A 17,730-nucleotide genomic window follows, 5' to 3' on the forward strand; every position below is an offset into this window, starting at 1 on the left:
GTACTAGGAAAAGCTTAAAATTCCACGAATGTCAACAACAACAACAACAACAGCAGCAAAGAAGAACCGAGAATATTGTACCAGGGAAGACTGACGATTCCTACAACATTAACAACAATAACAACAACAGTGAAAAAGGAGACTTATAAAACAAGTAAAGACTGACTGTTCCTAGGACGCTAACAACAACAACAACAACAACAACAAAGACAAGAGAAGACATTAAGAAGAACCAGGGAAGAATGTTGTTCCAGAAAAATTTTTACATTATTTTTCTTGTCACCTTATTTTTTTCTTACACTTGTTTTATCTCCTTTATTTTTATTTCCCTCGTTTTTTTATTGCAATCTTTTTTAATGCATTTTGTTCTTATCTATATTCTTCTCTTCTTGCACCGGATTATGTATTCATTTCCTTTATTTTTTTCTTTTTACTGCACTTTTTTTCTTATTCTTTATCTTTTTTTTTCTTCTTTTTCAGTTTTTCTTATGCTTTATTTTTCTTTATTGCACTTTACACTCTCTCTCTCTCTCTCTCTCTCTCTCTCTTAAAGGTAGCAGCGCAGCCTCCCAGCGTTGCCTCTTCTCACCTGCCCTCTCGCACACCTCACGCAGTCAAGGTCAGTTCAAAGGTCACGCGGAGGTCACAAGAGGTCATCAGAGAGCCCTTCCAAGCGTCCCAAAGAATAGAGGTCACGGGAGGGGAGGGGGATCGAACTGGTGGCACTTCACTCCCCTGGTAGCGTGCTTCAGCCACTCAACCAAAGGCAGACTCTCGTTCCTTTAGGGTCTTTACTTTTTTTTGCTTTTTTTCCCGCCTTTGTGTCCGTGTGAATCGATACACCTCAACGCGGCACACTACACGAGGGGGAGGGGGGAGGGGGGGGCGCATCAAAGGGTGTTGCGGGGGTGTTAGAGGTGGACCAAGGGGAGAAGGGGGAGGGGGGAGGGAGGAAGGCAAAAGGGGAAGGGGGAGGGAAGGACACGGGTAAGGTGTGAGGGAGGAGGAAGTTAAAAAGGGCAGGGGAGAGGGGAAAGTGGAGGGTGAAAGGTCAAAGGGGATGGAGGAGGGAGATTGACCTAAGGGAGGGGCAGGGAGGGGTGATACCTGTACTACTCTGGTTTTAGGTGAGCGTCTGAACACACCTGACTTTCTGATTAGCTAGAAGGTGAAGATGCTGATTGAAGGAATATTAGGTGTGGAGATGCTCGGGACGCCCAAGATGAATTATTCCTACTTGTCCTACACTGATTTCAAGCGTAAGTATCCCCAGAAACCTGACACTGATTAGCCATTAGTCGAAGGGGTTCAACACCTCCACCTAACAGTCAATATGAGACCTAAAATCTGTGTAGTAGATGCTGGTAACCATCCACCTGCTCGACCTGTACTCCTCTGCACTCTATCCTTGAAACCCTCCACCTTAAAGTCAATCAGATAATGTGGTGTGAACTGAAACCTAAATTCAGTGTTGTAGATGCTGGGAACCATCCACCCGCCCACCTCTTTCGTTCAAGGAAAAAATATAGAGGTGGGAGAGGTGGGCGGGTACTTGCATTTACTACTAAAATCATTCTAGGGGACGACAACACACCGATTTCACTGGTGTTTAAATAAAGAGGATATAACTATTATAGTTCATTGCTGTTACTTATTGGTTGTGGGGCGAAGGATGGAAGGAAGGAAGGAAGGAAGGATAGAAGGAAGGAAGTGGTGTAAGGAAAGTGAGTCGCTGAGAGGAAGGAAGCGGCAGGGAAGTGGTTCATAAAGAAGTATTGATTATTGAACGGCAGAGGTATGAAAAGGTTATATATATATATATATATATATATATATATATATATATATATATATATATATATATATATATATATATATATATATATATATATATATATATGATGGGTTTAAAACAGCTGCTGTTTTCTTGGTATTTGTAAGTTACCGAAAATGGAAGTAATAGAAAAAAATAAAAAAGGATGAATTTGAGGCAGTTACTGTTCGAGGTGTTTGTACTCCGCTAGAGCGAAGGTAATAGGAAAAATAAAATAAAAAAAGAAACGTTTCAAGTAGTTACTGTGTTCGAGGCACGTACAACTCGGATAAAATGAAAAGTAATACGAATAAATCATAAAACAAATATTTTTAAACGCATTGATAAGTTTACTCTCACGTCATAACAGTACATATCGATACCCTTAAGTAAAAAAAAAAAACCTGTTTCTTTTATATTATTGCTGTTGAGGGGACGCTACCAATAAATATACAAAAACTTATGCCGAAACTAAAAGTCCCCAAAGAAAAAAAAAATTTCTTCTTTTATTTTTGCTGTTGAGGGGACGTTACGAAAAAAAAAAAAGATAAATGAATGTATTAGTCATGAAAAAAAAACATTAATACTACGCAGAAAGCTTAAATAAAATAAAATGTTATATAAAAGCTAAAACTATGAGCGGAAATAAAATGTCACGCAACGCAACTTTTTCCTTGCGCTGTGAGCCAAAGAAGCAAACCTGCCCGGCAACTTCAACTCAAGATGATGCAACGCCGAGAGGAGAGGGGAGGAAGAAGAAAGGGAAGAGGAAGATGGGAAGACGGCGAAGAAGAAAGGGAAGAGGAAGATGGGAAGACGACGAAGAAGAAAGGGAAGAGGAAGATGGGAAGACGACGAAGAAGAAAGGGAAGAGGAAGATGGGAAGACGACGAAGAAGAAAGGGAAGAGGAAGATGGGAAGACGGCGAAGAAGAAAGGGAAGAGGAAGATGGGAAGACGGCGAAGAAGAAAGGGAAGAGGAAGATGGGAAGACGACGAAGAAGAAAGGGAAGAGGAAGATGGGAAGACGACGAAGAAGAAAGGGAAGAGGAAGATGGGAAGACGACGAAGAAGAAAGGGAAGAGGAAGATGGGAAGACGACGAAGAAGAAACATCAAAGAAAAATAAAGAACTAAACGAAAATGAAGAAGAAAAACTAAAGAAGAAGAAGAACAAGAACAAGGAGAAGTATGTTGATGATAATGATGGTGATAATGTTGTTGTTGTTGTTGTTGGTGGTGGTGGTGGTAGTGATGAAAAAAAAAGGGAAAAAGATCCCACCAAAAACAATTCGATGAAAAAAAGTATACATAAGAAAGAAAGAAAAACACATAGAGAACAAAAACAAACAAAAGGGAAATGAACACCAAGAACTTTACATAAAATTAAAAGTTGAAAAAAGAGAATCAGCCGCAGTACTTCCGATCTCTCTCTCTCTCTCTCTCTCATAGAACTATCATCACCATCATCAGCACATCTCTATTTCTCTTTTTTTCTTTAATTGACACAAACAAAAGGTCAAGAACACAAGAGGTCAAGGCCACACACACACACACACACACACACACACACACACACACACACAAAGGAACAAAAGAGTCTCACAATGCGGCTTCCACTTTTTTCTCGCCTTATCTCGCTCGTGTTAACCTTGCGATCTCTCATAGTTCATTACGACTACAATAACAACGCTCAGGATAAGAACTCGGAGCTCTTGGTAACGACTTCAGCGCCAAAACATCAAGGAATAAGAACTTCACGATGATAATAGCGTGTATATGTTAATAGCATGTGTACAGATGATGGTATTGGTAATGAGAGCTGCATGTAACCATCACAGAAGAACGTTTAGTAATAGCGTGTGTATAGTACTTGATAATGAGGAAAAGTCGTGAATTTAGATGGGTAATATTTATAAGTAATGCGAATTTGCTAACTTTACTAATGGGGCGAATACTTAAATGGTGATGAAAAGTGGCGATTAGAGAAAGTTTAGAAGTAATGTGAATTTGTTGGCTTGACTATTGGAGTGTATCTTAATAATGATGATAAGTCGTGAATGTATGCAGAAAATATTTAGAAGTAATGAGAATCTGAAGTGAATACATCCACAAAACACCTTAACGTACTTGACAAAAGATGAAAAGTCGTGCACGTGTATAGAAAATGTTTTTGTAAGTAATGCGAACTTGAACCGAATACAACTTCCAAGAGCCATTACAATACCTCTCTGAAAAAAAATAATAATAAATAATATTCTTAATTAAAATACGAAACATACTTCAACTAGTAAAACTCGAATATTATGAAAAGGGAGAAAAACAAAAGTGCAAGAGTGGATATACTGCAAATCTTAACCATCATAATATAGGAAAAAAAAAATAAGTAATCTACACGAAAAAAAAAAAAAAAAAACCTACTTCAAATCTTTACCATTACGATGTAGGAGAAAAAAAAAAGTAAGTATTCCACACGAAGGAAAGATAAAAACAATGCTGCAAATCTTAACGTTCATGATAAGGAAGGCAAAACAGAAGAATGCACGAAAGAAAATTAAAACTACTGCAAATCTAAACTGAATCGAACCACCCCCACACAAGGAAAAACATAACCTTTGATAAAATAAATGATAATCTGAAACAACGCAAACATTCTTACTCGCAATTTTTAACCACCAGGAAAAAGGAAGAGAAAAAGGAGGAACCACAAAAACAGAAAAGCCGTGAACCTTGTAACATAAAGTTCACCTACGCCGACACCTTTACGCGTGAAACCAAACAAAAATAAACTGGAGAACGAAATGGGTGCGTAGAGGAAAAGGAAAGAGGTATACAAAAGGGAAAATATAGTTAAGTGAATGAAAAGGAAATAGGTTAATAAGATAATGAAATAGGTAAATGAAGTATAAAGAAATGGTTAAAAAGAGAAAAATAATGAAATAGGTAAATAAAGGAAAAAATAAATGGTTAGAGAAAAATAATGAAATAGGAAAATAAAGGAGAAAAAAATGGTTAGAGAAAAATAATGAAATAGGTAAATAAAGGAAAAATAAAGAGAAATAAATAGATTAAATGCAGGGAAAAGAATAGGGTAAATGAAGAAAATCAGAAATGGATAAATGAATAGAAAGAATTGAGTAAGTGAGGGAAAAATGAAGGAAAAAGGATAGGTATCTAAAGGTAAGAGAAAATGGTATATACATAAAAGAAAAAGAAAAGGTATACAAATCAAAAAAAGAAAAAGTACGTAAAGGAGAACAAAACGGTATATAAGGAGAAATACAAAAAGCATATAATTGAAAAATCAAAATGTTAATAAGTAAGAAAAAGTATATAAGGAAAAAATAAAAGGTAAGCAGAGGAAAAAAATAAAAGGAAATAAAGAAAAAAAATACATAAAAGACCAGGAAATGGGTATAAAAAAAAGATAAACAGAGGAAAAAAATTAAAAAAGGTACTAAAAGAAAAAAAAATATACACAAAGGAACAGGAAATGGGTAACACAGGCAAAACAAAACAAGAAACAAACAAAACACTATCCCAACCCTTGTCCCGTACCCTATCCCATTTTCTTTTTTTCTTTTTTCGCAAGTCTGGCGGCGAGAAAGAAGCCAAGAAGTAACTGCATAATAGTGAGTACCCGCGAGGAGGAGGAGGAGGAGGAGGAGGAGGAGGAGGAGGAGGACGAAGGGTGAGCGGGGTGGGGGTGGGGGGTGGGGTTAACTCCTCTACTGACGTCACTCCAGGGAACGCTTACGAAAGGTCGGGTTTAAGGTAGGGTGAGGGAAGGGGAGAGGGGGAGAGGCTAGAGAGGGAACGAAAAAAAAAAAACAGGGAAGGGGAGAAGGAGGGAAAGAGGATGGTGAGAAGCTGGGTAAGGCAAGGGAAGGGTGAGAAGAGGGGAAAGATGAAGAGCAGAACGGGGGAAGGGGAAGAGAACAGGGAGAAGAGAGGAGGGGAAGGGAAAAGGGAGGAGAGGAGGGGAAGGGAAAAGGGAGGAGAGGAGGGGAAGGGAAAAGGGAGGAGATGAGGGGAAGGGAAAAGGGAGAAGAGAGGAGGGGAAGGGGAAGGGGGAGAGGTTGGAGAGGAGGATAGAACAAAGCTGATGGCCAAGAAAAAAAAAAAAAAAAAAAGCAGGGCCAAAGTGTGTTCCTAAACTTTGCGCACTCCGTTTTCTTTCCGGAGAAGTGATAAATGGCGGGACTTTAAACTTGGTTAGGCTTTTTCATGGAGGTACAAAGAATAACCAAGACAGAACTATCAAAAAGGCATGACCAGAGCACGGAAGAGGTCTATGAAGGGTTGGTGCGTCTGTGCGGAGAAAAATAAACAAAGAAAACGGATGCATAGTTCTTAACGTCCGAGAGAGCCTGTAATTATAAAGGGAAACGGACCAAAAACTTCTCGAAAACATGACCAGAGTACGGAAGAAGTCTATGAAGGGTTGGTGCGTCTGTCCGGAGAAAAAGAAACAAAGAAAACGGATGCATAGTTCTTAACGTCCGAGAGATCCTGTAATTATAAAGGGAAACTGACCAAAAACTTCTCGAAAACATGACCAGAGTACGGAAGAAGTCTATGAAGGGTTGGTGCGTCTGTCCGGAGAAAAAGAAACAAAGAAAACAGGTACATTTTTTTTAACGTCTGAGAGATCCTGTAATTATAATGGAAAACTGACCAAAAACGATTCAAAAGCATGACTACAGGAGAAATCTATGAAGGGTTGGTGCGTCTGTCCGGAGAAAAAGAAACAAAGAAAACAGGTACATTTTTTTTAACGTCTGAGAGATCCTGTAATTATAATGGAAAACTGACCAAAAACGATTCAAAAGCATGACTACAGGAGAAATCTATGAAGGGTTGGTGCGTCTGTCCGGAGAAGAAACAAAAACGGAGGCATACTTCTTAACGTTCGGGAGACCTTGTAATTATAATGGGAAACTGACAAAAAAAATATATTAAAATGCATGACCAGAGTAAGGAAGAAGTCTATGAAGAGTAAGTGCGTCTGTCTGGAGAAGAAGAAACAAAAACGGATGCATGGTTCTTAACGTCCGGGAGTCTGTAATTTTAATGGGATACTGACAAAAAAATAAAATAAAAACAGTACTATGGAAATGCGTGACCAGAGTACGAACAAGGTCTTTGAAACAGTGAGGGCTTTAGTCTAGAGCAAAAAGAGAGAGAGAGAGAGAGAGAGAGAGAGAGAGAGAGAGAGAGAGAGAGAGAGAGAGAGAGAGAGAGAGAGAGAGAGAGAGAGAGAGAGAGAGAAAATTGGTTCATGTTTCCAAGTATCTGACAAACTCTGTAACAATAATAATAATAATAATAATAATAATAATAATGTAAAACTGACAAAAAATAACCACTATCAAATACGTATGACCAGCGTACGAACGGAGTCTTTGAACAGTGTACGCTTTAGAAAAATATAAATAATAATAAAAAAGTGAAGTATGGGTGTATATTTGAGTACCTGGCAAATCCTGTAATGATAATGGGAAAATGACACGAAAAGAACAGAACCATCAAATACGCATACACAGAGTACGGAAGAAGTCTTTGAACATTCAGTAGCGTCAATCTCGAGAGAAGAAAAGGAAAAAAAAATAGATATATGTCTCTGAGTGTCTGGCATCTTGTGAATATAATTGGATACTTTTTTTTTTTTGTTTGTTTGTTTGTGTGTGGTGGTTAAGTACAAAGACAACAAACAAAAGATTACGTGAGCGTTTTGCAGATTCTGTAAATATAAAAGGTAACTGAGGACGCTTTCTTTTTGCTTGGTGCTTAAGTATATATAAAAAAACGATCAACAGAGTAAGGACGTGTTTGGCATATCTTGCAGAAATATAATAGGAAACAATGCAACGTTTAAGAGTGCAAGGCTACATTAAAAAAAAAAAATACGTATGTCTGAGTGTCTCAAATACGGAAAACAAAAAGATAAATGACCCTTTTTTTCTATAAGTGCGCCAGTCAAAGCTCCCCCCCCCCCCCAAAAAAAAAAAAAAACAGCTCCGTGTCTGAGAGATCATGGAAACATAATAGGATAACGCACAAGATTATTTTTTTTCACACGCCTTCGTGATTCTATTCATATTCATCTGTGTGTGTGTGTGTGTGTGTGTGTGTGTGTGTTAGCGTGTACTTATATACAATTCCTCTTCCTCGAGCTTCCTCTAAACAATATTCCCTACTCTTCTTCACGTTCCTTTCTTTTTTCAATTTCTTACGAAGCACAATCTAGTAAAGGTAAGGTTGGGATCATACGCTATAGCTGCGCGTGGCGGCGGTGCTCATCTCCGTCTTGTGGGCACTTCAATTAAGCTTTCTATTTTTTTCTTTTGCCACTTTATTGTTTCTATTTTGCTCTCTGAAACTATCCTGTCTGTCTGTCTCTCTATGGCTCAGTATCAGACGGGACAAAGGGAGGGGAGTGAAGGGAGAAGATGGGGAAAGGAATGGGAGAAAGGAAAGGGAGAAATGAAGGGGGGGATGAGTGGCGTGTGAACCCCTGAATGAAGCACCGGAGCGGCCTCTGAGTCAGCCTGGTGCTTCACGACCCCCGCCGAACAGGATTTCCGCTTCGTAACTTGCGGGCTCCAAATGGAAAAAAAAAGAAAAAATGAGAGAAGAAAGGAAACGAAGAAAAGGAAAAGATCACAATATGGACGTAAAATGAGCATATATGGAAATCACGAAGAGCTACGCGTTCACACACACACACACACACACACACACACACACACACACACACAGTTTTATTTAATACGTGACTCACAATATAAACAGCGTATGTGTGTTTGTGTATGTGTGTGTGTGTGTGTGTGTGTGTGTGTGTAATCACAGTGAACGTGCTAAAAATACCCTCCCCCCACTTTAGCAGGCATGCGGGGGAGGGGGGAGGGGAAGGTAAGGGGGAGGTAGGGGGGTGGGGTGGCAAGCAAGGTCAAAAACAAGCACCAACTAAAAATAATCTGCTTAGTAAAGAAAACGGGAGCCTCTTATTTTAACGCTGATGTAAACAAGACGAAAAGAAAATAAACAAAAATAAACATTAAATAATACTACAACAGAGCAAGGAATGAACGAGAGAGAGAGAGAGAGAGAGAGAGAGAGAGAGAGAGAGAGAGAGAGAGAGAGAGAGAGAGAGAGAGAGAGAGAGAGAGAGAGAGAGAGAGAAAATTAGTCAACACATACCAGATAAAATAAATAATGAAAATAGACAACGATGGAGATTCTAAATAAGGAAGAAACGCCTCTCTTCTCTCCCCCCCCAAAAAAATGATGGGGAAGATATTTTGACCTATAAATAAAAAAATAATCAAATAAACAATAATAACAACAACGAAGTAAGCAACAAAACAAACCGAAGAAAACCATCAACATGACTCGAGTAAGCAAACGAGAATGACACAGAGAGACAGACAAACAAACACGAGAGAGAAAAACAAGACATCCCACCTCTATTTTCATTCCACATTACTAAACACAAAACATTAAACACATACCTTCCCCTCCTCTCCTACAAACACGCACACACACACACACACAAAAAAAAAACCTAGCCTCACCCACAAACACGCACACAAAAAAACACCACCTAGCCTCAAGCACAAACACACATGCACGTTATATACAGCCCCTATTAACACACGCGTCCTATATACACTCCCCTATTAGCCGAGAGCCGCCTGGGAAGAGAAGGAAATGCAGGGCCGTAAAGAGTAACAGTAAATCCAGCGACCTTCCTCCGGCCTGGGGAAAAAGTTGTACCCACGAAGCCTGCCTTGGGAGGAGAGAAAAGGGGAGAGGGGGAAGAAGGGGATGAGAGAGAGAAGTGGGGGAAGAATGGGAACGGGGGAGAGGAGAGGGAAAAGGGGGGGAAAGGGATGACATGGTAAGGGGAAGGGTAGATGGTGAGGGGAGAGAAAGGGAAAAGAGGGTTAAAGGGGGACTATGGTGAGAAGGGAGAGAAGTGAGAAGCATAGGAGGTGGGGAGGAAAATAAGGGGATGAGATAGATAGAGGAAGGGGGGAGATGATAGGGGAGGAAGAGAGATAGGAGATAGAAGGGGGAAGAAGGGTTAGGGGAGTAAGATAAGAGTGGGGAGGAAAGGGAGGGAATAAAGGATGGGGGGGATAATGAAGAAATGAGGGGTAAGAGGAAGGGAAAGGGAGGGGAGGGGAAAGGGAGAAGTAGGCGGGGAGAAGAAAGGTTATGGGGGTGAGATGCAGAGGAGGGGGGAGGAAAAGATGGGGATGAAGCATGGGGAAGGTAAGGGGAAAGGAGGGGGAAGGGAAAAGGGAGGGAAGGGTTAAGGGAGATGGTGGGGAGGGGAAAGGAAATTATGGGGGAGAGATGCAGAGGAGGGGGAGAAAAGAGGGGGAGAGGAGCTGGGGAGGGTAAAGGGGTAGAAGGGGGAGGGATGAGGAGGGGGGATGGGAGACGGGAGGGGAGGAGAAAAGGAGGAGGGAAGAGGTAAAGGAGGAGCAGGAGGAGGAGGAGGAAGAGGATACGCGTAAAATAAAAGATAAAATGAAATAATTAAAGAAAAAACGATGAAGTAAGAAAAATATAAATGAGGAAGCGAAGAGATGACTGTAATGAAGGTAAGGAGGAGGAGGAGGAGGAGGAGGAGGAGGAGGAGGAGGAGGAGGAGGAATATATTACTGAGGAAATAATCGAAGAAATAACATGAAGAAAAAAATATGAATACAAAATGAAGACGTAAAGGAATAAGGTCATCAAGGAGGAGGAGGAGGAGGAGGAGGAGGAGGAGGAGGAGGAGGAGGAGGATACGACAATTAGACAAGGAAAAATTAGAACGACAAAGAAAAAAGAATGACGATGACGAAGAGGAAGAGGAGGAGAAGGAGGAGGAGGAGGAGGAGGAGGAGGAGGAGGAAGAGGAGGAGGAGGAGGATGCAAGTCACGTATTGAAAGAGGGAAAAAAAAATGCGAGAAAAATATTACTAAAAAAAATGAGAGAGAGAGAGAGAGAGAGAGAGAGAGAGAGAGAGAGAGAAGGGGGAGGCAAGGCGTGAGCCCTCAAAACGCCATTTGGTTTATATCCTGGTTTCAACACTTCGCGCTTCTTCTTCTTTTTTTCTTTTTTTTTTATCCTGAGTGATGGGTTCGAATGCTCTCTCTCTCTCTCTCTTTCATTTCTTTACTTCTTCTCTTCTTCTCTTTCTTTTCTTTCTTCTTTCTTTCTTTCTTTCCTTTCTATTTTCTTCTCTCTCTCTCTCTCTCTCTTCCCTTACCTGGCGCACCTTCCTCGCCTCGACAATTAGCAGGTACGGAACACACACACTCACCTGAGGAAGAAAAAACAATTAAGTCAACATTGCATCATGATTACCTGTGTGTGTGTGTGTGTGTGTGTGTGTGTGTGTGTGTGTGTGTGTGTGTGTGTGTGTGTGTGTGTGTGTGTGTGTTGTTGGTTGTTTCTTCTTTTTCGTAACTGCATTTTTTCCACGTTTTTTTATTTTCATTTCATTCTGCTCAAGTATTTATTTAAGTTGTTTGCATTATTTTTTTCGTAGCTTTTAACTGTACAAGGCGTCTAGTTATCATGTTTTCCTTGTACTTGGTCATCTGTTTTAACTATTATTTTCCTTTCGCTTGGTTTACGAATGTGTGTTTGGTTTTTTTTTTTTTTTTTCGTTGTTTAATTACCTGTGTTCCAAGTGTATTTTTTTTACGTCTTTCTGTAAATATTTCTCTTTCCTTCTGTTTACTTATATGCTTCAAGTGTGTTTCTTTTCAGTCTTTTGTCAGTATTTTCTTTTCCTTCTGTTTACTTACCTGTGTTTCAACCGTGTATTTATTCTTAATCTTCTGCAAACATTTTCCTTTCCTGCTTTCGTATGTATGAGATTCAACCGTATTTCTTGTAGCTTATTCAAACGAGTTTCATTTGTATTTCTTCTAAGTCTTTCTGTAAATATATACTTTCCTTTACCATTGCTTTAATATGTGTGATGCTACGTTGTTGTTGTTTTTTTTTTTTCATTCTGTTGTATTTTTTCGCCTCCTGCTTTCGTATGCATGAGATTCAACTGTATTTCTTGTAGCTTATTCATACGAGTGTCATTCGTATTTCTTCTAAGTCTTTATGTAAACACTTCCCTTTCCCATTTCTCTAATATATGTGTGGTTCTACTTTTTTTTCATTATGTTGCATCTTTTCGTATGCATGAGATTCAACTGTATATCTTGTAGTTTATTCATACGAGCTTCAATTGCACTTCTTCTAAGCTCTTTATAAACGTTCCTCTTCCTTTGCATTCGCGTGTGAGTGATTCAATGCTATTCCTCGTGCTGGCTTTAAACACCGCACTCATACTTTCAACAACTTCAAATCCTCTCCGTTAAACAAGTCTCCATCTTTTCTGCGTCCAATCCTCACCTCCTCCGCCCTGCCCTCCTCTTAATCCGTCTTATATCTCTCCTCTTCTCTTCCTGTTTACTTTCCCCTTCCGTTCCTCTTTCCCCACCTCTCACATCTCACGTTTCGCCAGCCACTCCGTCTTCCTCACTTCTTTCCTCTCCTCTCCTCCCCTCTTCCCCCCCTCTCCTCTCCTCACGAACCTTTCCCTGACCCATTTTTTCCCTTTTTCTCTTTTTTTCATTTTCGTCCCCTCCTCCTCCTCGTCTTCTGCCTTTCCAATCTCACACATCTCTATTTTTACCTTCCCGTCTTTCCTTGCTTTTCTTCTTCTTCTTCTTCTTCTTCTCTCTCTCTCGCGCCAAACTTTTATTTCCTTCCAATATTCCTTTCTTTCTGTTTCCTTTCACGCCCTCGTTTCTTTGCATTTGGCTTTCTCGATCTTTTTTTTTCTTCTTTCCTAAATCTATTTTCGCCTTCGCTTCTTCTTTCTCCTCTTCCTCATTTCCTTCTTCTCCATTATTTTCCTCTTCATACATCTTTATCTCACACCAGCTTTCTTTCCCTCCTTTTCTTATTTTTCCTTTTACACACACACACACACACACACACACACACACACACACACACACACACACGCACCTGTCTCTATCTCCCCCCTTCTCCCTCCTCTTCCCTTTCCTCAGCAGCCCTTTAACTTTGCCTTCATTCCTTTCTTCCTTCCTTCCTTCATTTCACCCCCCCTCCTCCTCCTCCTCCTCCTCTTCACCTGGCGCGGCATAAACACCTGGGCGGTCCAATCACCTTTCTTGGCACTATCTCGCGCCAGGCTTCGCACCTCATAAAGTCACCTGCCCACACACGCCATAATAATAATGATAATAATAATAATAATAATAATAGTAATAATAATAAAATAATAATAATAATAATGAAGTGAGGACAATAGAGGAGCACAAGGACAGGGGTGAAGGACACGACAGGAGGATAAGACAGAGAGACAGACAGGCAGAAACAGAGGCTGAGGAGGAGGAGGAGGAGGAGGAGGAGGAGGTGAAAGCGAGAACAATGCAAGGACACAATGTTGGTAGACAGGAGAAAAAAAAGGGATGAAAAAATATGAAGTAGCAAGAGACCGAGACGAGACCAAGGTTGAGGAGCACGATAGTAACGGAGAAAAATACGAGACTGACCCGAACAAGATGAAAACAAGACGACAGATAACACACTAGAGAACATGAGAGCAATATAGGACAAGATGAAAACAAGACGACAGATAACACACTAGAGAACACAAGAGCAATATAGGACAAGATGAAAACAAGACGACAGATAACACACTAAAGAACACAAGAGCAATATAGGACAAGATGAAAACAAGACGACAGATAACACACTAAAGAACACGAGAGAGCAATATAGGACAGGACGAAATGAGATGATCCAAGATGAGAACAAGACTATAAATATCGACTAAAGAACATGACAGAACACGAGAGTAATGGAGAACAAGACGATGGATAACAAACTAAAGAACACAAGAAAGCAATAAAGGACAAGACGAGATAATGCAAGATGACAGCAAGACTATAAACATCAACTAGAGAACACGAAAGAACACGAGAGTAATGGAGAACAAAACGAGACTGACCCGAACAAGACGAAAACAAGACGATGGATAACACACTAGAGAACACAAGAGAGCAATATAGGACAAGACGAGATAATGCAAGATGAGAGCAAGACTATAAACATCAACTAAAGAACACGAAAGAACACTAGAGTAATGGAGAACAAGACAAGATGAGAATAAGACGAGAGATAACAAGCTAGAGAACAAACCCCAACGCCACAGAGAGAACGGAGCAGCCTTAATCAAAATCACGAGCACCGGATACCAGTACTTGTCTTCTCAAACCTCTCTTCTCTTTTTATAAACTATTTCTGAAGGCCACGGAGAAGCCAAGACAGGTCCGCGTGTGAGTTTTTCCCGTTCATGGCCCCCAAAACGTTCCTGCTCTACCGCTCGGATCATGAAACCACCCATGGAAGGCCTTAATATATCCACGAGTTTTATTTAAATAGGAGTACTGAAGCCTCGCATCGTCTGGGCATAAGGGTCCAGGGCGGTACTGTCTGTGGTGGGCTGAGTCAGTGGGTTGGCCCGTGATGCAGTGTGGTTCTTGCTCCGGCTTGTACAGACGAAAGGTGGGGTATCTGAAGGGGTGAGTGGTGGTGGTGGGGGGTGGGGGGGTGTTGGGGGCTAGACACAAGACCTGCTGACCTCCCTTCGGCGCACACACACACACACACACACACACACACACACACACACACACACACACACACACACACACACACCTGCCTGGCACACACCTCACGCCGTGCCATCCACCTGTCCGCCCGAATCTTTTCTTCTTGTTTTGTTCTTTTCTCTCTCCCTGTTCCGTGTTCTCTCCCTTCCGTTTCATTCCTCCCTTCTTCTAATTTTTTCCTCTCTTCTGTGCACTCTTCCTCTTGCTCTCTTCCTCTCTTCTTTGTTCTATGCCTCTTCTCTTTCGCCGTTCAGTGTTACATCTCTCCTATTCCGATTCGTGTTCTATTCTTCCTATTTTCTTCCTTTCATGCCCTATCCTTCCTATTCCCTTCTATTCTGAGCACTTTTCCCTCTATTCCCTTCCTTCATTCAGTCTATCTTTCCTTCTTTTCCCTTCCTTCAATGTTCCATCTCTTTCTTTCCGTTTCGTTGTGTCCTCCTTCCCTTCCTCCCCTCACTGTCCCTTCTCTTCCCCTTCTCTCATGTCCTATTTTTCTCCCGACTCCTCCTGTCTCGTATCTCCTCTTTCCTCTTCCTCTTGTGCCCCGTCCTGTCCTATTATCTCCCTCTCCTGCGTCCCATTCATTCCTCTCCTCCTCCTCCCTTTCCCTCAGCCCCTTTCTTTACCCCGTTTCTCTTCTTCCCAATAGATCTTGGTTGCTCCGTTCCCCTCCAGCCTTCTTATTCTCTCATTCTTCTCTTCCTCCCTTATCTCATTCTCCCTTATTCCCATTCGTTCCTCTCCTCCTCTTCCTCCTCCCTTTCTGTACCCCGTTTCTCTTCTTTCCCAGATCTTGGTTGTCCCATTCTCCTCCATCCTCTTTATTCTCTCATTCTTCTCTTCTTCTTTCATCTCTCTTCCTTCCATCTTTGCCCTGTTTCTCCTCTTCCCTCCTTCTGTAATTATCTCCAAACTTTCCTTCTTCTTTCTGCTTCGTCACTCTCCCTTACCTAACGAGCCCCTTCTCTTACCCTTCTTTACCTAAACTCCCATTATCATCCTTGTCAACTCCATGCCTATTATCTGCCTGGTCCTATCCACTATCTCTATTCCACAATCGCCATTCAAGTCATACCATACAAATCACTACATCATGTTAATCGTCTTATTCTGCCACTTCAATCCACTCTCCTCCACTTTATCCGTCCCTATCTTTCCCTTTCCTTCCTCTTGCTTGCTACACCCATCACATTCACTGTTATTTTGTCCCTTCGTCTTGCCCTTCCACTTTCCATCCTGATCTATTTATATGGGAGAACGAGACGGTAAGAATGAAGAAGGGATGATGAGAGAAAGTAAGGAAGGGAGGAAAAAAAGGAGGAAGGAAGAGAGATGAATGGGGTAAGACGGAAGGAAGGCGTGAGAAAGGTAGAAAGGAAGGAAGGAGGGAAGAGATGGAAGGAAGGATTGGGAAAGGAGGAAGAAAGGAAGGAAGGAAGGAGGGAGGAGATAGAAGGAGTGACGGAGGTAAGAAAGAAGAGAGGGACGGGATAAGAATAAGCAGAGTAACGGTAAGGAGGGAGGAACGGTATAATGGGGAAAAAAAAAAAAGAGATGAGATAAGGGAGTAAGGAAGGAGGAAGGGAGGGAAGAAGGTAAGGAGGGGCGGGAGGGGGTAAAGAGGTAAGAAAGAGGGAAGGAAGAGAGAGATAGGGCAAGAAAGGGAGGAAGGGAAGGAGGGACAGGGTAAAAGGGGATGATGTAAGGGAGGAATAGGATAAAGAGGGAACGAGGTGAGGGAGGGTAAGGAAGGTAAGGGAGGATAAGGAAGGAAGGGAAGGGATAAAAAGAGACGGGGTAAGGGAGGGTGGGGGGTGGGTAGGTAAGGGAGGAAGGAAGAAAGGGAGTAAAGGAGGTAAGAAGGGAGGAAGTAAGGAAGGGACAGGGTAGGGGGAGTAAGGGAGGGTAGGGATGAAGGAAAGAAGGGAGTAGCAGAGGAAGGGAGTAAAGAAGGTAAGGAGTAGCGACAAAATAAAAAAATAAAAAATAAGAAGGGAGGAAGTAAGGAAGGGACAGGGTAGGGGGGGGGTAAGGGAGGGTAGGGAGGAAGGACGGAAGGGAGTATAAGGAGTGACAGAATAAAAGTGGGGGTAAGGGAGGATAGGGAGGAAGGAGGGAAGGGAGTATAAGGAGTGACAGAATAAAAGTGGGGGTAAGGGAGGATAGGGAGGAAGGAGGGAAGGGAGTATAAGGAGTGACATAATAAAAGGGGGGGTAAGGGAGGATAGGGAGGAAGGAGGGAAGGGAGTATAAGGAGTGACAGAATATAAAAAGGTAAGAAGGGAGGAAGTAAGGAAGGGACAGGGTAAGGAAGGTAAGGGAGCAAGGGAGGGTAGGGAGGACTCTGCCAGCTCGCCCGCCGCCACCATCACCACCCCGGTTACTGACCCGAGGAGGCGAGCACCGCTATGCCACTCAGGTCTTCTCCACCTCCTCCTCCTCCATCTCTTCCACTTCCTCTTCCTCCCGTCTTCTTATTTCTACTTTTCTTGTTCATTTTCTTCTTTCTCTTCTTCTTCATGTCTATTGTTCTTATACTTTTATCTTTTATCTTCTTCGTTATTAGATCTATTATTATCATCTCTCCTCCTCCACTTCCTCCTTCTATTTTTCTTGTCCATTTTCTTCTTTCTCTTCTTCTTCTTGTCAATTGTTTTTATACTTTCCTCTTTTTCTCCTTTCTTCATTATTATTATTATTGTTATTATTATTATCTCTCCTCCACTTCCTCTTCCTCCCATCTTCTTATTTCTACTTTTCTTGTCCATTTTCTTCTTTTTCTTCTACTTCATGTCAATTGTTCTTATACTTCTTTCTCTCTTATCTCTTTCTCATTATTCTTTATCTTATCTCTCCTCCTCTACTTCCTCCTGTCTTCCTCGTTCTTCTTTTTCTCTCCTTTTATCTCTTCTTTTCTTTTTACGTCTTCTTACTCTTCCTCCTAAGTTTTATTCTTGCTTCCCCTCTTCTTTATATCTCATTATTACTCATCTTCCTTCTCCTAATGTCTCCTTCCTTCTTTTCTAATCCTTCATATTCCTCCTTTTCTCCCATTCTCTTCCTCCTCCACCTCATAAAGTCTATTATTATACTTGTTACCACTCCTATCCTTTTTTATTAATCTCTCCTCCTCCACCTCCTCCTCCTCCTCCTTCTCCTTCAGTCACGTGCCACCCAGCTTCCACTCGTAATGTTTCTTCCCTGC

Source organism: Eriocheir sinensis, chromosome 39 (genome assembly GCF_024679095.1).
Source record: "Eriocheir sinensis breed Jianghai 21 chromosome 39, ASM2467909v1, whole genome shotgun sequence".
NCBI classification, from domain to species: Eukaryota; Metazoa; Arthropoda; class Malacostraca; order Decapoda; family Varunidae; genus Eriocheir; species Eriocheir sinensis.